We start from the raw sequence: 22,960 nt of genomic DNA, 5'->3' as shown, positions 1-22,960 counted from the left end.
CCTCAGCACTAATGTCCACACCTGTCATTTATTTATAGTAATGTCTGTTTCTCCATTTCTACACTGTGATCTCATTGTGGACAGGGAGTGTGTCTGTTTTTGGTTGTATTATACTCTCCCAAATGCTTAGTACAGTGCTCTGCACACAGTAAGCGCTCGGTAGATTCAATTGAAGGAATGAATGAAGTCACTTAATTTCTCCATGCCTCAGTGATTTGTTTCTAAAGTGGGGTAAAGTCTGTGAGCCCATGTCTGATATCTATTCCAGTGCTTAGCAAATATCTTGTTAAAAAAAGGGAGACATTAATTTTTTCTTTGTATGCGCAAAGTATGTTCACACCCATAAACATACAGATCATTTTTTTTAATGCTATGCCAACAAAGATATACACTGAGGAAACACATGTACATTTACACACTTATTTCACTTTATTCAGATGCTTATATACACCATCTTATTTACACATCACGGTACTTATTTCTAGACATGTGCACACATACATTTTCTTTACAGACTAACCGCAGGTTAGAACCGACAGCCTCCGAATTCAGAGACGGAACCCTTACCTCTGCTCCAGATCTACTGCCTTTGTAGATTCTCCCTAAGCGAAAACCTGTGGTATTAAGGGTGGTTTTTTTTTTTCCCTGCTTTGATTTTATCCCCTGCTTGAAATTGTGCGAATGAGACCCTTCCCTTGTGAGGCCTGCTGTAGCCTAGAGTGAAGGTAATGGTTTGGAGGCTTGGGTTCTTATCTCTGCTTCAGTCTTAGAATTGTAAAAAAGATTCTGATCTCCCAAGTAGGATTAGAACTCACGACACTGAGATGTTGAGGCAAAAGGTTTTAGCCCTACCCCATCGGTAACCTCCAAAATTTTGTTTTATTTTTACTTTACTTTTAATGAAGCTAATTAAGGACAGCTGAAATCAATTAGGACTGAGACCGTAAGGTTTATTAAGATTGATAGGCAGGCAGGCTCTTCTCTGCTCTTTGAGAGTTGCCAGTTAAGGCTGAAAGGACCCTAAATGGCAACCAGCTAGCCCCTTTAGGCCCTGGAGGGCAGGGATGGTAGCTACTAACTCTAGTGGACTCTTTCAGTTGCTTATTATGGTGCTTGATACAGAGTAGGTGTTCAGTAAGTATGGTTGATTGATTGACTTTTGATGGATTGAAGCTTGTCCCTTAATAATAATAATGATATACGTTAAACACTAACTATATGCCAGGCGCTGCTGTTGCTGTTTGCCAAAGGATAAACACTGCTTCCAGCTTAAAGGCCACCTCCGCTGTTGCTACTGCTTTGGTTTCCCTGATAAAAGTCTATAGCCCTTTTTTAAGGTATTTGTTAAGCACTTACTGGCAGACACTGTACGAAGTGCTGGGGTAGATACCGTAATAATATTACTATTATTAGTATTATTATTCTTAGTGTAAAGTCTAGAGGCTATCCCTTGATTCTACATTTTCTTCCTCACAATTTCCAGCTGTCAGCAGAGACATCTTTTAATGACATCTCCAAGTCATGAGCAGTTTCGTGGCATTGATCTACAATACAGGCTTAGCTCTTTATTTACCAAGGTCAGGTTCACACCGTGTTTTCATTTTCTATTTTCATCTTTGCCTTCTTTGGATTCCATGGTCTCTGTACCCTCCTAGAAGACACATTCATTCTAAATTGACCTGGTTTATTCAGAGGTAAATCTTCAACCACTTGGACAATAGTACATCCTGGGTGATTTTCATCTAAAGGGACGTGGACGATGCTGTGATGAACTTGAGGTGGGTTTTGGCACGTTCAGTAAATAAAGGCTGAACACTGCTGCTTAGTCTGCTAATAATAATAATAATTGTAGTATTTGTTAAGTGCTTACCAAGCACCATTCTAAGCACAGGGGTAATGAGGCTGGACATAGAGTCAGTCCCACATGGAGCTCACAGTCTTAATCTTCGTTTTACAGAAGAGGTAACTGAGGCACAGAGAAGTGCAGTGAGCAGACAAGTGGCATCTTGGTCCATCCTCTGCATGCTGAAACTGGAAACCTGTTCTATGGTGAGAGGCCTTGGGTGACATGTCTCAACCCCAGGGCATTCTAGGAGGGGAGAACAGAGAACCCCACAGCAGACCTTCTGTGTGGTCTTCGGTGCGTCACAGGCCCCTAGACAAGGTGGCCAGTAGAATGACCATTTGTTCAATCTGACCCCTAACCTAATCGGATTCACAGCCGAGCCGGCCAACATGGTACGGGTCAATACTGAACGCCTTCCTGTTCACCATTTTTATTTTCCATGCCCAGCATCCCTCCACTCATTTATTCTGATTACTGAGTTCCATGGCTCAGAAGTGGTGCCCGTGCTTCCGTTGACCCGAGAGGGGAACACCACTGGAGAAATGTGCAAGATTCAGGTGGACTTCCAAGAAGCAGTGTGGCCTTGTGGAAACAGCCCAGGCCTGGGAGTCAAAAGACCTGACTTCCAAACCAGAGTCCGCCAAATGCCTGCTGGGTGACCTTGGGCAAGCCGCTCCACTTTTCTGGGCCTTGGTACTCCTGTTCTCCCTCCTATTTAGACTGTGAGTTCCAAAGGAGATAGACAGGGACAGTGTCCAAACCAATTCACTTGTATCTACCCCAGCACTTAGAACCATGTTGACCACATAGTAAGCGCTTTAACAAAAGCATAAAAAAACAAGTGTTCCGTGAGACATGTGACACCTCAGGCATCAGCGCTTAGTACAATGCTTGGCACATAGTAAGTGCTTAACAAATATCCATGAGTGGCCACCCTAGTGGCCAACTTTAAAGCTGACCTACCCTTCCTTCTTGTCTCCTCTGCCCCCCCCCCCTTTCCCTGCCATTATCCCCTGGCTCCTGGGTTAAGAGCTCCCCAAAGATGGCCTCCTCTACGTACTTCTGACAGTTCTCTCCCAGAAGCTGAACTGGACAGAAGCAGTGAGGAGAGAAGCACGTAACCTAGTGGAAAGGGTCCAGGCCTGGAAGTCAGAGGACCTGGGTGCCAAGTCTGGCTCCACCGCCCACTGCTGTGTCACCCTGGGCAAGTTGCTTCACTTCTCTGGACCTGAGTCACCTCATTTGTAAAATGGGGGATCCAGAGTGTGAGCCCTCTGTGGGACAGAGACCATGCCCAACCCGACTGTCCTGTGTCCACCACGGCACCCAGCACAGAGCCTGGTACATAGAGAGCATTTAACAAATTCCATTAAAAAGGGAACAAAAAACAAAAAGGAGAGGCAGAGTGGAGGGGACAGTGGGGCTTGGGGACTGGGGAGGCCTCAGGGAAGAGCTTGAGTTCATTCCTTGAGTGATTGATTGATTGATTCATTCGTATTTATTGAATAGCCCCCTGAGTACAAAACAATGTACTAAGATTTGGGAAAGGGCTAGATGAGAATTAGACCTGATCTTCAAGGAGTATTTGAATGGCATGCAGGTGTTTATGTTTTTCCAGATCCATTTAACACTGAGCAGCTGCAAATCCCCTTCTCCTTAATAGCCTCTGCCTCTTCTTTCCCTGATCTTTCAGCCCTACCTCTAGAAACCCAATCTTTCCACTAGGTGCCCTTCAGTGGGGCAAGTGGCACTGCCCTTTAAAGAATCAGAGGCTTCTCAGCCTTTCCATACCCTACACAGGGCCCAGGATTCAGGTCGAATTCTGAGAAGCCATGTGGCCTTGGTGGAAAGAGCTAGGGTCTGGGAGTCAAAGGACCTGAATTCCAATCCCAGCTCGGCCAAACACCTGTTGTGTGGCAAGCCACTCCACTTCTCTAAGCTTCAGTTTTTCTGTTCTCCCTCCTATTTAGACTGTGAGCCCCTTACGGGGTAGAGCTTGGGTCTGACCTAATTCACTTGTATCTACCCCAGCACTTAGCAAGATGTTGAGCACATAGTAAGCACTTCACAAATAGCATTAAAAAAAGTGTTCTGTGAGACATGTGACACCCAGGCATCAGCTCTTACTACAGAGCTTGGCACACAGTAAGCTTTTAACAAATATCATTATTGTTATCGGTCCAAGATCTGCAAGAGCCATCAGTGGCCTCCCTACTGACCAGCCTTAAAGCTGACCTGTCCTGCCTATCTGTCTTTCCTCTGGCTCCCTGACTTTTCCCTCCTCTCTCCCCAGGCTCCTGGTTAAAGAGTCCCCCAGTGTTGGCCTCCTCTACCTACTTCTTACACCAACAGTCCTTCCCCGGAAGGTGAACGGGACAGAAGCAGGGAGGAGAGAAGCAGCGTGGCCTAGGGGGAAGGGCCCAGGCCCGGGAGTTAGAGGACCTGGGTGCCAACTCTGACTCCACCACCCATCTGCTGTGTGATTCTGGGCAAGTTGCTTCACTTATAATAATAATGATGGTATTTGTTAAGCGCTTACTACGTGCAGAGCACTGTTCTAAGCGCCGGGGTAGACACAGGGGAATCAGGTTGTCCCACGTGGGGCTCACAGACTTCATCCCCATTTTACAGATGAGGTAACTGAGGCACAGAGAAGTGAAGCGACTTGCCCACAGTCACACAGCTGGCAAGTGGCAGAACCGGGATTTGAACTCACGACCTCTGACTCCAAAGCCCGGGCTCTTTCCACTGAGCCACGCTGCTTCTCTGAGGTCCACTTCTCTGGACCTCAATCACCTCACTTGTAAAATGGGGGGATTTTAGATTGTGAGCCCACTGTTGGGCAGGGACTCTCTCTATCTTGCCAAATTGAACGTTCCAAGCACGTAGTACAATGCTCTGCACACAGGAGGCACTCAATAAATACAATTGAATGAATGAATGAATGCGGGACAGGGACCGTGTCCAACCCGACTCTCTTGTATTCACCGTGGCACCCGCACAGTGGCTGGCACATAGAAAGCACTTAACAGTTATCATTAAAAAGGAAACAAAAAACGAAAGAAGAGAGTGGCAGGGACAGTGGGGACTGGGGAGGCCTCAGTGAAGAGCTTGCGTTGATTGATTGATTGATTAATTCATTCATTCTTATTTATTGACTATCCTCCCGGGTGAAAAGCTCTGTACTAAGCTCTGGGAAAGACTCGGTTGAGAATTAGACCCCATCCTCATGGAGTAAGTGAATTAATTAATTCATTTTTATTTATTGACTATCCTTCTGGGTGCAAAGCACTGTATTAAACTCTGGGAAAGCCGTAGATGAGAATGAGACCCCATCCTCAAGGAGTAAATGAATGGGTTGCAGGTGTGTATAATTAGGGCTGTTTTTCCAGATCCTTTTAATGATAGGCAGGTGCAAATCCTCTTCTCCTTAATAGCCTTCTGCCTCCTCCTTCTCTGATCCTACAGCCCCACCCCCCCAGAAACCCAGTCTCTCCATTAGGTGCCCTACAATGGAGCAAGTGGCAGTGCCCCTTTAAAGCCCCAGAGGCTTGTGTGCCTTTCTTTTTCTTAAGAAGGGTCAGTGGGCTGTACTTGCCATAAGCTGGGGAGAGGAGATGTAGTGTGTTTGTCTGGGGGTTTGGTGAGTAGTGCCTGAGATGCTCCCTTTGCTTAGCTTATCTTTTGTTTAGCTGTGGTAGTTGATGATTTGGTAGTTGATGTATTGGATTAAGAGTCCCCCCAAAGTTGGCTTTCTTTCCCTACTTATACCAATGGTCCTGGTGGTGCTGAGGGGGTCAGGGCAAATGGTTTGGCTTTCATGGGTCAGGAATGTCTTGTCTTGATGCTTTTGGGGGGCTACTTAAGGTTGTTCTAATTGATGTTGCCTATGTTAGTGATGGGGTAGCTTGTGAGGGGAGTTGATTTTACATGGATGAGTCAGCAGTGACTAGGGTTTATAGGGTGGGGATATTGGTGACTTTATTGATTATGGTGATTGAGGGCATTGAGGAATGGGCTGGTCTCAAGGGTTTGAATTTGAGGGGTGGGGAGGGGTTACCCAAGTCTGGGATGATGATAATCATCACAATAATGATAATATTAAGGGCTTAGTATATGCCAAGCATTGTTCTAAGTGCTGGGGGTGATACAAGGTAATCGGGTTGGACACAGTCCTTGTCCCATGTGTTTCAATCTTCATCCCCATCTTTACAAATGAGGTAATGGGGGCACAGAGAGGTAAAGTGACTCGCCCAAGATGACCCAGTAGGCAAGTGGCAGAGTTGGGATTAGAACCCATGACCTTCTGACTCTGAGAATGAGTCCTATATTAATGAGGTGTTGGTAGTGGACCAGGCTGATGGTGGTAAGGAGAATGTATTTGATATTATTGACTTGTCCATACTGTTGATGTGATGATGGTATTTGTTAAGCACTTACTGTGTGTTCCGAGTGCTTGAGTAGGTACAAGATAATCAGATTGGACTCTGATGTGTGTGGTTATTGGTGCCTGTAGCCCAGTCTCTGATGTGGCTACAGTACTCATGCCCTGGAGGGGCAGGGAATGCCACAGACAACAAAGGTTTTGGTTTTGCTGACTGGGAGATGAGTCTGGTATCTAGGAAGGGAAGTGTCTGATTTGGGACAAAAAAAATCTCCAGAGAGGAGGAATTTGAGGGCTTGTGATGCTATGAAGTCTGTTTTTAGAGGGAATGATTGGTGCTCAGGGTTTTGGTGGGGGGGAGAAAGGGATGGGGCAGAAACGATGGGGTGCATGGGGGTGCATGCTCACTGTCTGTGTGTCTTTGTGTGTCTTTATGTGTCTCTCTGTGTGTCTGTCATTGAGCCCTCTACCTGTGCTCTTGCCAGCCCTCAGTTAGCTAGTATTTCCCCCTCAACCGTAAAGTTGTCAAAGCCAGCAATCTTATCCAACCTCAGCAAGTGCTCATGCCTCTGGAATGTGCTAGAAGGTGAGGGACTGTTTCTGCAAGACTTGTGCCGACCCCCCACCTCCCCAATTATTTAAAAGGAGGTGCACTTCCAGCCCCCATCGATTGGAAACCTCCACCCTACCATCCTCGCTGGATTGAGAGTTTTGGATCAGTTCTGGAAGCGCATCAGTATCGGAGAATCAGATTGTAAGTTCTCTGGGGCAGGAATCAAGACCCGCTGATGGGAGAGGGGTGGAGTGGTGGTACTGTCACGCGCCCCTCGAGGGCAGGATTGCGCCAACCTCAGCTGGTTGTCTGAGGCCTCTTTTTGGGCTTCCCAATTCCTGTACCCCAAGATATGTCGCCTATTTCCCCCACCACCCCCTGGGACTCGAGCCCCTCCAAAGCCCAACAATGAGTTGGGGTTCAGTAGCCACCCAGTGAAGTAGACTGTAAACCCGTTGTGGGCAGGGAATGTCTGCTGTGCTCTCCCAAGTGCTATATAGTGCTCTGCGCTCAAATACGCCACACTGAGCCAGAACACCACAAACATAAGTGTCGCCATAGTAGCAGAAGCTGAGTTGCCGTTAGTATTCGCTGAGTACTTAGATGCAAAGCATCCTACTGAGTGCCTGGGAGACTGAGTTACCAAGTGCAAATCTCTCCTTGAGGTGGAATCTAGTCGACGGAATATTTCCAAATGACTCCTCCGCCCACTCGACGTGGTTCCTACTTAAATGGGCATAACACTCATATTACCGTCTGTCTTCCCCACTAGAATATAAGCTCATAATAGAGAGAGAATCTCTCTGGTTATATCTTGTTCTGCGGTGCCGGATAAATATGACTGACTAAAGTGGGTGTCCTTAGCAGTTGAGCCCTCTCACCCCCGTCCTGCTCTTAGTACAGTGCTCTGTCAAATAATGTTTGCTAAAGACCCTTGCTCTATTAATGCAAAACTGCCACTCTGCATTCTGTGTATTCTTTTTGATCAATTCGTACCGCCGATTCAAGCTTATCATAGGTTCAGCATGTTCAGTTTGGTGTACTGATCTTGTCTATGCCCTTCTACCTGTGAGTAAATCAATTTTAATGTCTGTCATGTAGACTGGAAGCTTCTTGAGAGCAGAGGCCAGGTGTGCTATGTAATGCTGAATTCTGAAGCATTTGCACCATGTTGTTCCAAAGTCGATGCTTCCCCTTCTAGACTGTGATCCTGTTGTGGGTAGGTCATATATGTTAAAGCGTTCTATTGTACTATGCCAGGGTCCTAAGTTGAGTGTTCTGCACAGAGTAAGAGCTCAAATACAATGAGCTGTCTGACTGAATGACTTAGACTGTAAGCTCCCAGTGGGCAGGGGCTGTGTCTCCTAAACCTGATTTGCCAAAGAGGGTGCTTAAAGGAGTGTGGTCTCACTCAACTCAGGCCAAACTGGGAGGCAGGTGCCCCAGTCTCCTTCTACTGTTGATGGAGTGGAAGAGGAGCAGGGGTGAAGGACCAGATTGGTATTGGGTAAGTGTTCAGAGTCTAGGCTGCCTGAGAGACAAGGCAGAAGCCCAGTTTGTTTCTGCCCCCTGGAGAAGTCTCCCAGACAGGCCTGCTCACAGGTAAGACGCTGGGAAATTGGGGGGGGGGGGGTCCCCACGGGCTGAGACTCTGGAGGAAACCCAGAATGCTTGGGGTGTCCTGCTTTGGAGTGGCAAAGCCAGCCAGAGCCTCCCCTGCAGGGTGTGTGAATGGCAGCTGCTCTGTTCTATATGAGGAATCTTTCCTCCTTTCTCTCTGTCTCTTCTTTTTCTCACTCTCTGACCTTGGGTGTGAATGAGCCTGCAGGGCACAGTCCAGCTGCAAATGGGGCTGGGCCTGGGCTGCAGCATCCTCTGCCACAAACAGGGGCGCAGAGTGAGATTACCCTGAGACCTTACAAGCTTTATCCTTAGGGCCAAGGAAGGAACCTGAGCCCCAGGTGCATCATGGGAGACCCGGCCCCCTGGCCCATCCCCGCCTCTCTAAGGACATCTTGGTGTGGACAGGACTGGACAGAATGGTGAGTTTTATGCCTTAAACATGGGGCCTTCTGAGTTTTGTTTTGGGCAAGTGGGAGGAATTGAGGAAACAGCGGTCTTTATTGAGTACTTAAGTCTAGACCACTTTGCGAAGTGCTTTAGAGAGTATAGTGAAATGAACCTTATCCCCCTCTGGACATGCACACACAATCCATTGCATCGATATAGTCCGCAACCCAGAGCAGTGACCCAGTCGCTCTGGGCTCAGTAGTGACCCCTGACCAGGCTCCTACCCACCATACAACTTCCTGCTCCCTGGCTGGAAGACTGGGCTCCCCATTGCCGACCCAACCGAGCCTTCCCCACCCCGAACTGTGACTGGCCGGCACTCACCATGTGCGGGCAGGGGCACACCTCTTCAGCCAACCAACAGTCACATCCATCCCCAGGAAGCCACAGCGCAGCCCCGAACCGGACCACCCGGTCTCACAGACAGTGGAGGAAGGACCAGCTACTCACCGGATGCCATGGACACTGATAAACTGCACTGGCCCCACGGAGAGGAAATTTGTTGACACGAGGCTGCTGCCCCCTGGCCACCCCCTTCCTGCCCCCTAGCCTGCAACTGTATCCCCTCCTTCCAGACAGTGCCATTTCCTTTGGGGGGAGTTGAGGGTCAAACACTGCATCATGGGTGCCAAATCAATCCCTTGCAACTCCAGGAGGGTATGGAGGTGTGTGCATGTGTGTGTGCCTCATGCGTGGGAGCGAGGGCCGGGACCGGAGCAGGGTCAGAGGGGCCGCCGCTCCTGGGCCGGGTAAAGGGTTATGGAAACAGGGGTCTAGAGTTTGGGGCCGGTACTCCGTGGGTGGATCCGAGCGGGAGTGAGGTCGCACCGGCGCCCTTAATTCTATAGTCAGTGCGACATCCTCCTTGCCTGTTCTGCCCTGTGGGAGTTTCCTGCCTAACTCAGGCTTCAAGAGTACAGGCTCCCTTTCCCGTCCAGGGGGGTGCCCCTGGGGGAGTGGGTGTAGGGACAGGTTGAGTCAAGGTGTGCGTGTGTCTGTCTGTCTCTGTATGTATGTATGTGTGACTACCCTTGTCTTCCATCCCTCCTGGATGAGCAGAAAGAGGGGTGGAGAGAACTAACAGCAAATTCTAGAGTGGGAAGATGCAAAGTGGTTTCCCCCATCCTACCAACAGAAATGGCACTGTCTGGCCCCCTTCTCTCCCCTTCCTCTCCTCCTCCCATCTCTGTCCCCTTGGCAGCCTGGGATCTGTAAGCCCAAATGTCTCTGTTTGGAATAAAATGTATACGTTCTTCATCACTCTTGAGCCACTGGCAATTGGCCCCGCTCCACAGAAGGATTAGAATTAGGGAGAAGCAGCTGTGTACTCATAGCAGGTGGATGTCACCAGCTTCTAACTTGTAGAGTGACCCCTAGCACCCTCCCAACCTCCAGATCTCATTCCTTCTGGCTCACGCAGGCAGGGTAAGAGGTCTTATGAGTTCAAGGCAGGGGCTTGATGACACACTCTTGTTCCTCTTGCCTCTCCCCCTATCCAGCCTGAGGGCCTCTAGAGGAATGGGGCTCCCATGGGCTGGAGGGTTTCAGATTTCTCCCTGCCCCATTGACTCTGGTGGGCAGGGCTAGCGTGGACGGCAGGGCCCTCTAGGCCCAAGAGAGAGGGAGGGGGCAGCATGAGTTGGAGGTGGGCAGGGGCTCAGATTGGAGGTTGTCCCAGGTTCCACTACCCCGCCAGTTTAGTGAATTAATCCGTCATATTGGAGCAACTTAAGTGACTTGCTGTGTGACTTAGTGGTGTGCCTCAATCTCTCTGGGTCTCTGCTTCCCCTCCCCTTTTCTAATAACAAGCACAATAATTGTGGTATTAAGTGCTTAATTGCCAGGATGTCCATCATTTCTTTGTTTATATTCATGTCTGTATCCCCTTCTAGTCTGTAAACTCCTGGTGGGCAAGGAATGTGTCTACTAACTCGGTTTTTAATCACAGTAATAATAATAATAATAATGATTGTGGCATTTGTTAAGCACTTAGCATGTCAGGCACTGCAGCAAGAGCTTGGTTAAAGACACAGCAATTGGGATTGGACACAGTTCCTGTCCCATACAGGGCCCCCAGTCTCCATCCCCATTTTACAGATGAGGCAACTGAGGGCCAAAGAAGTTGTCATCTGCCTAAGATGACACAGTAGACAAGTGGCAGAGTTGGGATTAACTGGGGTATTTACGTGCCCACAATTTGCCAGGTGTTATACGAACCGGTGGGAGAGGTGGAAGGGGGGAAATACAAGCAATTCAGGTTAGACACAGTCCCTGTTGCAGATGGGGCTCTCTGTTTCAACTGCCATTTTAGAAATGAGAAAAGACACAGGGAAGTGACTTGCCCAAGGTCACACAGCAGCCACGGCTTAGAGTTGGGATTAGAACCCCTGACCTGATTCCCAGGCCACTGCCAGGGAACGGAAACAGGGAATGGAATCACCCTGCAACAGACAGCTCAAAATACACAAGTACACACCCAGGCAGAGAGAGCGCTCAAGGGCACACGTATGAGGGCATGTACTCTCACAAATGCACTTGTGCCTCAGAGATCCTGCTTACCTGTAATTTTCTTTTACTGTATGCTTCCCCCACTAGCCTGTAAGATGCTCGAAGGCAGGGATCTTGCCTACCAGATCCGTTGCACTCTCCCAAGCGCTTGGTAAATTGGTCTGCATAAAATTTATTTGTTGTTTTTTATTGAGCGCTTAGTGTGAGCAGAGCACTTTACTAAGTGCTTGGGGGGTACAATATAGTAGTAAAGACAGACAATTCCTGTCCACCATGTGCTCACAGTGTGTGTGGGGAGGGGGAGCATACATCAATACAAGCAAAAATACATCAATATATATCAATAAAATTATATACATAAGTGCTGTGGGGAGATGGGGGAAAGAGCAAAGTTGAGCCAGTCATGGTGATAAACAAGGGAGTAGGAGCTGAGGAAAAGTGGGGCTTAGCCTGGGAAGGCCTCTTGGAGGAGGTGCATCTTCAGTAGGGCTTTGGATTGGCAGATGTGAGGAGGGAGGCCCAAATCAAGCAAGTGAATCCATCGGTCATTTTGAAGCATTCTGGGCCAGAGGTAGGATGTGGGCCAGGGGATGTGCGACGAATCAGGGGAGATGGAGGCACGAGGGTAAGGTGTCGGAGAGCTTTAAAGCCAATAGTGAGGAGCTTTTGTTTGATACGGAGAAGGATAGGCAACCACTGAAGATTTTTGAGGAGGGTGGTGACATGTCCAGAATGTTTCTGTAGAAAAATAAACCCTATTGTTTAGTCTCCCATGTGGCTTCTTTGGCAAGGTCCAGTCTGTGGAGCCCAACCATCCTCCTCTAATTAACAAAGCAGGGGAAGGAGAGAGAGGACAAAAATCTGTTGAGAAACCAGCTGGCTCCCATCCCCACCTGCATAATAAGTGTGGTGGCATTTATTAAATGCCCAGTATGTGCCCAACACTGTACCAAGTCTTAGGTAGATTCAACATTATCAGGTAAGGTTCAGTCTCTGTCCCACATGGAACTCACATTATAAAAAGAAGGGGGAAGAGGTATTGAATTATGATTTTATCATTATTTTCATTAATAATAAGGGCATTAGTTAAGCACTGATTATGTACCAGGCACGGTACCAGGATGTGGGGTGGAAGTAAGCAAATCAAACTGGACACAGTCCCTGTCCCATGTGGAGCTAATACCGTGACTTTGGATTACTTTTTTTTTTCCAATTTTGAATGGCTAAATATCCCTATTATGGTCACTTTTTTGAATGCTGGTATTTCTGGATGCTGCAGAGAGTCTATCCAAATCTTTGTGGAAGTGTTATAATTGTTACAAAATCATGATAAGTTCACAGTCAATCAATCAGTGATATCAGACGGCTGCACAAACCACTTGAGACAGTCCAGTACGTCTTAATTGGAAGACAGGTTCCCGCTCACAATGAGCTTACAGCCTAGATGGGGAGATGGACATTAATATAAATTACAGAGAGGGGAAATAATAGAATGGAACCATAATTGATGACTTGATGATACTGTTTGCAATGAAAAAGCTTTTCCCACTCTCGCGTGGCAGATGGAGAGATGGATGTGGGAGTCATTAATACCGATGTGGTAGCTGAAGCCATGTCATTATTGTTATTCTAATGGCATTTAAATGCTAAGCAGTGTGGCCTAATGGAGGGAGTCTGTGCCCGGGGGTCAGAAGGATCTGGCTTCCGATCCCGGCTCTGCCGCTTGTCTGCTGTGTGACCTTGAGCAAGTCACTTCACTTCCCTCTACCTCAGTCACCTCATTTTTAAAATGGGGTTAAGGACTGTCAGCCCCTCGTGGGACATGGACTTTATACAACCTGATTAGCTTGTATCTACTTCCGCGCTTAAAACAGTGCATGGTGCATGGTAAGCACTAAACAAATATTACAACTACAAAACTAAATGCAGGGGTAGGTACAGGGCAATCCAGTTCTGTATTCCTTGCCCTCAACGAGCTTAAAATAGGGATTATGACTGTGAGCCCCATGTAGGACACGGACTTTATCTAACCTGATCAGCTCATATCTGCCCCAGCACTTAAAACAGTGCCTGGCACAGCATAAGGGGCTTGACAAATACCATCGGCAAAAAAGGAGCATTCAGAACTGCTACAAACATCTGGGTAAGCTCACTGTGGGCAGGGAACATGTCTACCAACTCTGTTGTATTGTTCTCTCGCATGCGCTTAGTCCAGTGTTCAACACAAAGTAAGCACTCAATAAGTACCACTGATTGACTCTAGACCATCCTTCTAAGCTGTAAGCTCGTTGTGGGCAGGAAACGTGTCTACTGACTGTTCTATTGTCCTCTCCCAAGCTCTTAGTCCACTGCTCTGCACACAGTATGCGCCCGAAAATTCCATTGGTCTGACTGATCAAGTGGTTAAAGTCTGGGGGAACTGTGAGGCTGTTGGACTCCCCCGAGTGGAGCTCCTAACTGACTAATTCACCAGAAGAGTTTACGCATCTTCACCTGGTCGTCTGCACCGTGAACCTGATGCCAAAGGAGTTTTCCTGATGTTCATGACTTGTTCGCTGCAGAGTCGGGGCCTGTTTGACTTGAGAAATCTGATGTTTCCCAACCCAGCTTCTGTCAGCAGACGCGTCCAAAGCAGCAGCATCGAATTACCCAATGACCTGCTCAGTGCAGTGCAGGGGGAAATTAACTGGCATAATTCATTAGCTGGATGGATGGTTCCAGTGTTGCACCTCTCCCACGAGACCGAGAATCCTCTTCCCCATCTTCAGAGGAGGCATTTATGGTGAGTTCCAAGACCCCTACTTCTGGGCCCAGTTGGCTCTAAGCCCTGGGAGGAGGAAAGCCCTACAGATCTCCTCCTCCAGAGCTCTGCAGGTTGGGGCTGGGTGACCAAGGGGAGAATCCTACTGGCTACTGTTCTCTCTGCAGTTGCAGCTCATCTCAACTCTTCACCTTTGAAGTTTATCCCCCTGCACTTGGGCAGTCACATCAATTCCCAAATGCACACCACCATTGAAAGATGGAGTGCCGCAATTCACTCCCACTCAAAGGAGTGTGTGTGTGTGTGTGTATGTCCTTGCATGCATGAAAGATGGGGTTAGCTTTGGGGAGAGTAATGAGGAGGGGACTGCCACAGTCAGCAAGGAAACTGGTTCCTGAACTGGGGCTCAGTGCAGGGAGCTGGCTTGGGCTTGGCCAACTGAGCAGACATGCAGCCCTGCACACCCCTGTCGACAACTGGGGACTCCCTCCACATGTGATAGTGGTAGCTCCTATCAAATTGGGGACCCCCTCCGTGTCCACCACAATGCATTTCCCAACTCTAATCCTCGTGGAGAGATGGAGCCAGGAACTGGGCCGCCACCTCTAAGGGAAGGTGTTGGTTGTGGTTGGTGAATATGTTTGTTTGTATTACCGTACTTCCGAATTCATCTCTGGAGAAGGAGAAGAGAGAGAGGAGGGGGCTGCCAGCCCCAGCACAGAGGCTGGTACTGGAAATGGGAACTGGGACTCTGCACAGGGAGCTGGTTCTTTCTGACCCGACTGTGGAACGGAGAAGACCCGGGGCCCTTAATTCTCTAGATGGATCAAACCTCCCATTGCCCTCAGTCCTAGCTGCAGACTCATATTGCATATCTTCAGACTCGGAGAAGGGGCATCTGTGGCCTTGACCAGTGGTGGCTGCTGGGGGTTGGGGGAGGGAGAAGTCTAGTGTCAGGAGTAGGACAGGGTGACATTAGCACGTCACCCCTGTTTCTCTTTGAGGATCAGAACTGTGTGGACTTCTGTTCTACAGCAGGAGTGCAGGGACTGAATTCTGTCCAGTCTTTCATTATTCTGGGCATCCAGTCCCTGGAGAATGACTAACAGACTTGAGAATATGAAGAAGGGGTTAGTTAAGGGTTTTGAGCTAGCTGCAGGAGGTAGTAGTCTGCTTAATAATAATGATAATGATTACAATATTTGTTAAGTGCTTACTTTGTGCCAAGCACTGAGATAGATACAAGGTAATCAGGTTGTCCCATGTGGGGCTCACAGTCTTAATCCCCATTTTACAGTTGAGGCAACTGAGGCACTGAGAAGTTAAGTACTTGCCCAAGGTCACACAGCACACAAGTGGGAGGGATGGGATTAGGACCCACATCCTCTCACTTCCAAGCTTTTGCTGGTTCCACTAAGCCACACGGCTTGGGAGGTAATAATAATGATGTTATATGTTAAGCACTTATGTGCTAAGCACTGTTCTAAGTTCTGGGATAGATACAAGGTAATCGAGTTGTCCCACATGGGGCTCACAGTCTTAATCCCCATTTTACAGATGAGGTAAGTGAGGCACAGAGAGGTTAAGTCACTTGCCTAAAGTCACACAGCAGACGAGTGGCGGTGCTGGGCTTAGAACCCACGACCTCTGACTCCCAAGCTCGTGCTCTTTCCACTAAGCCATGATGGCAAGCTGCAGTTGTTAAACCTCACTTCTCTTGGGCAATCCACATTTCAGGAAGACTCATGTTTGTAACCTAGATGGTTTTTGTGGCTCAGTGGAAAGTGCCAGGGCTTGGGAGTCAGAGATCCTGGGTTCGAAACCTGGCTCTGCCACTTGTCAGATGTGTGACTGTGGGCAAGTCACTTAACCTCTCTGTGCCTCAGGTAACACATCTGTAAAAACGGGGATTAAGACTGTGAGCCTCGCATGGGACATCCTGATTACCCTGTATCTCCCCCAGCACTTACAACAGTGCTCTGCACATAGTAAGCGCTTAACAAATACCAACGTTATTATTATTATTATTTTCGCCTGCCTATCTCTCCCTTTCTATCAGACAAATGGCTCTCCTGGAGTCAGAAGTGTCCAACAGATGTGATCCTTAGCGGGTGATGGAGGGCAGGATGGGGAGACTTGGGCCACCATAGTCACTCACTCAGGCGAGTCTTCCGGGACCAGATCCCATAACGCCAGATCTCACAATGCCAGACATGATGGAGTGCTTACTGTGTGCAAGCACTGCACGAGGTGCTTGTGAGAGTACAATAGGACAGACACATTCCCTGCCCACAACCACAAGGCCTACTGGTAAGAGCACCGGCTTGGGAGTCAGAGAATGTGGATTCTAATCCCACCTCTGCCACTTGTCTGCTGTGTGACCTTGAGCCAGTCACTTAACTTCTCTGTTCCTCAATTCCCTCATCTGTAAAATGGGGATTAAGACTGTGAGCCCCACATAGGACGATCTGATCACCTCGTATCTACCCTAGCATTTAGAACAGTGATTGGCACATAGTAAGTGCTTAACATAGAGCATAGTAACTCAGTATCGTACCCCCCCAGCACATCCTACAGTTCTCAGTACACAGTCCACGCTCAATAATCACCAGTATGTTTTCACCTCGTTCTCTCCTTAGTGGCTAGAGCCCAGGCCTGGGAGTCTAAAGGTAAAGGGTTCTAAACCTGGCTCGGCCACCTGTCTGCTGTGTGGCCTTGGGTTTTTCCTCGGCCTCAAGGATCGTCTTTCTTATGCTGTGGGCAGACTCAACTCCCAGATTTTCCCTCATACTGAATGGAGTGCATTGCTACCCTAAAGAGAGGGGGTGTGAAGTGGGGTGCGTATGTGTGTGTCTATGTAAATAATGGGGGGAAGAAGAGTGATGAGACAGATGCCACTCATGGCAGAACAGCGGCCTGGGCTCTGGGCAGAAAACTAGCTCTGTCTGATTTGCCTGGGACTGAGAAGACCCAGGGCCCTTAATTCCCTAGATGGGTCAAGCCTCTCTGGGACTACAGTCCTGACTGCAGGGCCGTTGCACATCCTCACTCTCTGGAGAAGGGACCCTTTTGGGCTCATTGTGGAAGTTTTTGGTTTCTAATATCAGGAGGAGATCAGGGTATCTCCCCTATTTCTCTCTGAGAAGTAGAGTTGTGCAGGTTCCTGCCTGAAATCGAGTTCATAGCAGTGTGGGCTGGGAGGGACAGAAGGCAGGTGTTGTGCCAGAAACTGAATTCTATCCATTGTGCATGCAGTTCTGCACCTTCAGTCAATCAACTGGATTGATGGAGTGCCTCCTGTGTGCAGAGCACTGTACTAAGTGCTTGGGGGTGTACCCATGGGACAGGCACATTCCCTGCCCATAACAAGCTTACAGTCTAGAGGGGGAGGCAGACATTAATTTAAATATGTAAATGAAAAGGGCAGATTGTTGCAGTTATCTTAGTGAGGTGGTCTGCCTATATGCCTCACCTCTCCAGATGATAGGTTCAGTGTTTGGTGGAGGAGAGGGAAAATAGTGTCTGCTAAAGAAACCTATGTTGCCTGCAGTCCCCTCCCCCTCCTTCTCCAGCTATGACACATCAGAATCTGTGGAAGACTGAAGGGTTTGGCCACAGAAACAGAGGGCAGGGCAAAGGGCAGGGTGAGGGAAATTGGCCCCTCACTAATCCACATGTGTCTCTTAAGGTCAGGTTCCACAACTCCAGATATGTTTTAGTCAGGACTGGTGGAGAAGGTGCAGTGACATTTTGCTTCCATTAGACCCAAACTATACTGCCTCCTACCCAGAGGAGAGCTCTGCAGTGAGTCCTGCTTTTTGGAGGGAGCATGAGGTGGGTGTGAGGGAAAAGTGGAGCACGAGTCTGTTCTGTTGGCTCAGACATAGAAACAGCTTTTGCCCCACAACCCCTTCGAAAAAACTAGCTTTTTTGCAATCTTCTGTGCCTCCTTCTCCAGCTCTGAAAAAGACTAGAGACAGACACGTTAGGGGCAATGAAACATTAAAACACAAAACACATGCACAAAATTAAATCAAGATCAGCTCTTTTCCCACTCCATTCTGTGACAAATAGCAGAAATGAGGGCTTAGTTGGGGAAGATTTCTTGGAGGAGATGTGATATTAGGAGGGCTCTGAAGGTGAGGAGAGTGGTGGTTTTTCTGCTTTACAGGGCCAGACTGCTCTGACTCCTCCTGGGGTCCAGTGTCAGCAGGTCGGATGTGAGGGCTGTGAAGAGGGAACTCAGATGGGAGAGGAAGGTGGGGTGGGGGTCAGGCCAAAAATGAGACCCCCTGGAGAGCTGTTTGGAATTTGTGTTTCCCTGGACAAATCTCTTCATGTTAGGGATTCAATCCAATCCTATCCCTTAACCCCTCTCCCATCCTAAGCCATTTTTCCCAAAGCCATCCCCTCTTCCAATGAAGCTACTAGGGCTTCCTTCCGGGACACCTGATCTCTCACCCAGCTGTTTCCAATTAGGAGGATTACTGACCGGGCCCCACCCCTTCGACCCTGTGTAAACCTCCAGAGCCTAAGGTTATTTGAAGTTGAGTTTTAACGTGAGGGGCTGTGGAGTTTAGGAGGAGAAGAGGAATGCTCTGGGGGTGAAGGGGGTATGGAGTTTGGGGTAACTTTGAATCTGCTTTCTGGCTTGTATACTAGGGGCTCTTCTGGGCCAGGTAACTTCCTTAAAGGTGTCCTTCGCAGGCTTCCCGACCTTATTTGTGTCTGTGAGGGAAGTGGATAGTGGGGTGAAGGGCCGAACGCTCCATTTCAGAAGGCTTCTTAGCCACTCAAACTGCCTCTTTGTTCTCGAGCCTCTCCTGTCTCCCCTGTGGAGACGGTGAGCCCATCCTGGGGCAGGGAGGGTCTCTCTGGGGGGCCGCAAGGGACCTTCCAAGCGCTGAGTCCCGTGCTCTGCCCTAGCCAGTGCTCAGTCCCTACTATGGAAAGAAGGAAGGAAGGCAGGAAGGGAGATCCAGGGCCCTGGCTTCTCGAGATTCCGGGTGACTCCTCCCTGCACTCCCAGTCCGGTCCCCAGGGTCACCCTGCACTTCCTTCATGTCTCCAGAGCTGGAACTCCTCAGGGGCTGTCTCTGAGGGAGTTGGGCAGCTGCAGGGGGTGGGGGAGGGAGGGGCCAGGCCCGGGTGAAGAATCAAGCTGGGTAGGGAAAGTCTCCTTTGCCAGCTGGGAGGGCTTGGAAGTCAGGTCATTTCTGCAGGATTGTTCTGGGGGGCGGAGGAGGGGGGGCATCCCTCCCCTCTCCTGAACTCCTGCCCTGGTTGTCGGCGGGAGGAGGCCAAGTGACCCTCAGCGGCAAGAGGGTCACGGGCTGGGGAGTCGAGGGACGACGGACGTGGGTTCCCCGCTCGGCCCCACCCGTCGGCTGTGTGACCTGCGGCCAGTCATCTTTTCCCTTCCCATCGGTCCCATGGGGATGAAGACAGTGAGTCCCCCATGGGACACGCCTGAATCCCGTGTGCCTCTCCCAACCCTGAGACCCGTGCGGGGCACCTAGGAAGGCTTGAGGATGACCCAAAGCATTCGGATTCTTCTTGTTCTTCTCCTGAGTGGAAGAGTTTGAGGAATCCCTCTCCAACGGCTCCCTCGCCCCAGGAGTGGTGGCTGTCCTGCGAGACCCTCGGCTCCTGTCATCGGGCCACGGTATTTCGGGAGGGCTGAGGATGGGCGGAGCCCCGTCCTACGGGCCCGGCAGGGGACCGGGCCCCAGAAGGGGCCAACCCATTTCCCATTGCTCGAACTGCCCCCCTCAGACTTCCCGGCTCCCCCTGGCGGCTCTCGTGATGGGGGTCTCCCTGCCTCCTCCTTGCCGATGGGCTTGTCTTGTCCCTGCTCCCCAGACTCCTCCCCTTTCCCGCTTAGAGGTCCACCTTCCGAAGGAGGCTCTGGCCCCAGAGGAGACCCTCCCGGTCCGCCAAAGATCGCACTCGCGGGATCTGTCCCTAAGGGTTGGGATGGGACTATTTCCGGGCTTAGTGGGGCGGCGAGGCGGGGGGGGCGGGGCACGACGACAAGGTGCAGGGGTGAGCTGGAAGGGGAAAGCCAAGGAGTGTAGATGGGGAGCTCACTCTTGCCTTTCTCTTTCCCTCCCAGGCCAGATACCCGGCGGGGGCTGCCGGGGGTTCCTTGGCCATCTCGGGCAAGGTGGAGGTTGCTGCCCCTCCGCGGGTCCACCCAATCCATGCTTCACGGACAGAGTCAAGTGAGGAGCTGCACGTAAGTCATGGGGGTGGCGCAGGGGGAGGACCATTGGAGTCGCCCTCGTCATCGCCACTGAAGGATCCTGGACCAAGCTGCTGGACAGCCAGTCCCTGGAGGAAAAGCCCTCCTCCTCCCTTCCCCCAGAACAGCAGGAGGAGGAGGATTCTTCTCAGGAGCCTTCAAGAGAGGACAGACGGGTCACCCTACCTTTCCCCTATTTTTCCCAAACCTTTTCCCCTAGCCAAACCTTTGCTTCTGGCCTAACCTTTTCCCCTAGCCAAGCCTTTTCTCCTAGCCTAACATTTTCCCTTTGCCTAACCTTTCTCTTTGACTAACCTTTCCCCCTGTCTAACCTTTGCCCCGGCCTAACTTTTCAAACTCACTTCACCTTTAGGCCAGGCCTAACGTTTTCCCTGGCGTAACCTTTTTCCCTGGTCTCACCTTTTCCCCTAACCTAAACTTTTTCCTGAGCCAAACCTCTTCTCCTGTCCTGAGGTTTTCCCTTAGCCAAACCTTTTCTCCTGGCCTAACCTTTCCCCCAGCCAAACCCTTTCTCCTCTCCTGACATTTTATTCTGGCCAAATCTTTTTCCCTAGCCAAACCTTTTCTCCTGGCCTGACCTTTTCCCCTAGCCAAACCTTTTTCCTGGCATGACCTTTTCCCCTAGCAAAATCTTTTCCCCTAGCTAAAAATTTTCTCCTGGCCTAAACTTTTACCTTAGCCAAACCGTTGCCTCTCGCCAAACCTTTTCTCCCGGCCTAACCTTTTCTCCCGGCCTGATCTTTTCTCCTGGTCTGACCTTTTTCTCCTGGACAAACCTTTTCTCCTCGCCTGACCTTTTCCTCTCGCCAAACCTTTAGCTCTAGCCAAACCTTTTCTCCCGGCCTAACGTCTTCTCCCGGCCTAACGTCTTCTCCCGGCCTAACGTCTTCTCCCGGCCTAACGTCTTCTCCCGGCCTAACGTCTTCTCCCGGCCTAACGTCTTCTCCCGGCCTAACGTCTTCTCCCGGCCTAACGTCTTCTCCCGGCCTAACGTCTTCTCCCGGCCTAACGTCTTCTCCCGGCCTAACTGCTTCTCCCGGCCTAACTGCTTCTCCCGGCCTAACTGCTTCTCCCAGCCTAACGTCTTCTCCCGGCCTAACGTCTTCTCCCGGCCTAACGTCTTCTCCCGGCCTAACGTCTTCTCCCGGCCTAACGTCTTCTCCCGGCCTAACGTCTTCTCCCGGCCTAACGTCTTCTCCCGGCCTAACGTCTTCTCCCGGCCTAACGTCTTCTCCCGGACAAACCTTTTCGTCTCGCCAAACCTATTCTACTGGCCTAACCTTTTCTCCTGGACAAACCTTTTCCCCTCGTCTGACCTTTCCCTCTCTCCAAACCTTTTCTCCCGGCCTCACCTTTTCTCTTGGCCAAACCTTTTCCTTTCGCCAAACCTTCTCTCCCGGCCTAAACTTTTCTCCTGGACAAAGCTTTTCTCCCAGCCTAACTTCTTCTCCTGGACAAACCTTTTCTCCTGGTCTGACCTTTACTCCTGGCCAAACCTTTTCCTCTCGCCTAACCTTTTCTCCTGGCCTAACCTTTTCCCCGGCCTGAACTTTTCTCCCGGCCTCACCTTTTCTCCCGGCCTAACCTTTTCTCCCGGCCTAACTTCTCCCGGCCGAACCTTTTCTTTTGAACAAATCTTTTCCTCTCGCCAAACCTTTTCTCCTCATCTGACTTTTTTCTCTGGCCCAATTCTTTCCCCTAGCCAAACCTTTCCCCCTAGCGAAAACCTTTCTCCTGGCCAAACCTTTTCTCCTGGCCTAACCTTGTCTCCCGGCCTGACTTTTTCTCCCGGCCCGACCTTTTCTTCCGGCCTAACTTCTTCTCCCGCCCTAACCTTTCCCCCTGTCTCAACTTTGCCCCTGACCTCACCTTTCCAACTCACATCACTTTTTCCCCTCGCCAAACCATTTGTTCTGGTCTGAACTTTTTCTCCCGGCCTGACCTTTTCTCCCGGCCTGAACTTTTCTTCTGGACAAACCTATTCTCCTGGTCTGACCTTTTCCTCTCGCCAAACCTTGTTTCCCAGCCAAACCTTTTCTCCCGGCCTGACCTTTTCTCCCGGCCTGACCTTTTCTCCCGGCCTGACCTTTCCCCCGTCTCAACTTTGCCCCTGACCTCACCTTTCCAACTCACCTCACCTTTTCCCCTAGCCAAACTTTTTCCCTGGCCTAACCTTTTCCTCTCACCACACCTTTTCTCCCGGCCTAACTTCTTCTCCTGGCCAAACATTTTCCTCTCGCCCAACCTTGTATCCTGGCCAAACCTTTCCTGCTAGGCAACCTTTTCTCCTGGCCTAATATTTCCCCCTGTCTCCACTTTGCCCCGGACCTCACCTTTTCAACTCCCCTGACTTTTTCCTCTCGCCAAACCTTTTCACCCGGCCGAATCTTTTCTCCCAGCCTAACTTCTTCTCCCGCCCGAACCTATTCTCTTGGACCAACCTTTTCCTCTCGCCAAACCTTTTCTCGTGATCTGACTTTTTTCTCTGGCCCAATTCTTTCCCCTAGCCAAACCTTTTCCCCTAGCGAAAACTTTGCACCTAACCAAACCTTTTGTTCCGGCCCGACCTTTTG

General features: G+C 49.9%; 1 long non-coding RNA gene across 1 annotated transcript; it reads left to right on the top strand.

Annotated features, from left to right (window-relative positions):
• Positions 1–5,358: 5,358 nt before the first annotated feature.
• On the top strand, positions 5,359–10,113 carry LOC114808866. Its single transcript, XR_003756629.1, has 4 exons — positions 5,359–5,489; positions 6,876–6,984; positions 8,719–8,825; positions 9,234–10,113. It is a non-coding gene; the product is annotated as an uncharacterized LOC114808866 (long non-coding RNA).
• Positions 10,114–22,960: the final 12,847 nt, after the last annotated feature.

This window comes from Ornithorhynchus anatinus, unplaced genomic scaffold, assembly GCF_004115215.2.
Source record: "Ornithorhynchus anatinus isolate Pmale09 unplaced genomic scaffold, mOrnAna1.pri.v4 scaffold_284_arrow_ctg1, whole genome shotgun sequence".
Lineage (NCBI taxonomy): Eukaryota > Metazoa > Chordata > Mammalia > Monotremata > Ornithorhynchidae > Ornithorhynchus > Ornithorhynchus anatinus.
This window is presented reverse-complemented; position numbering and strand designations above follow the sequence as displayed.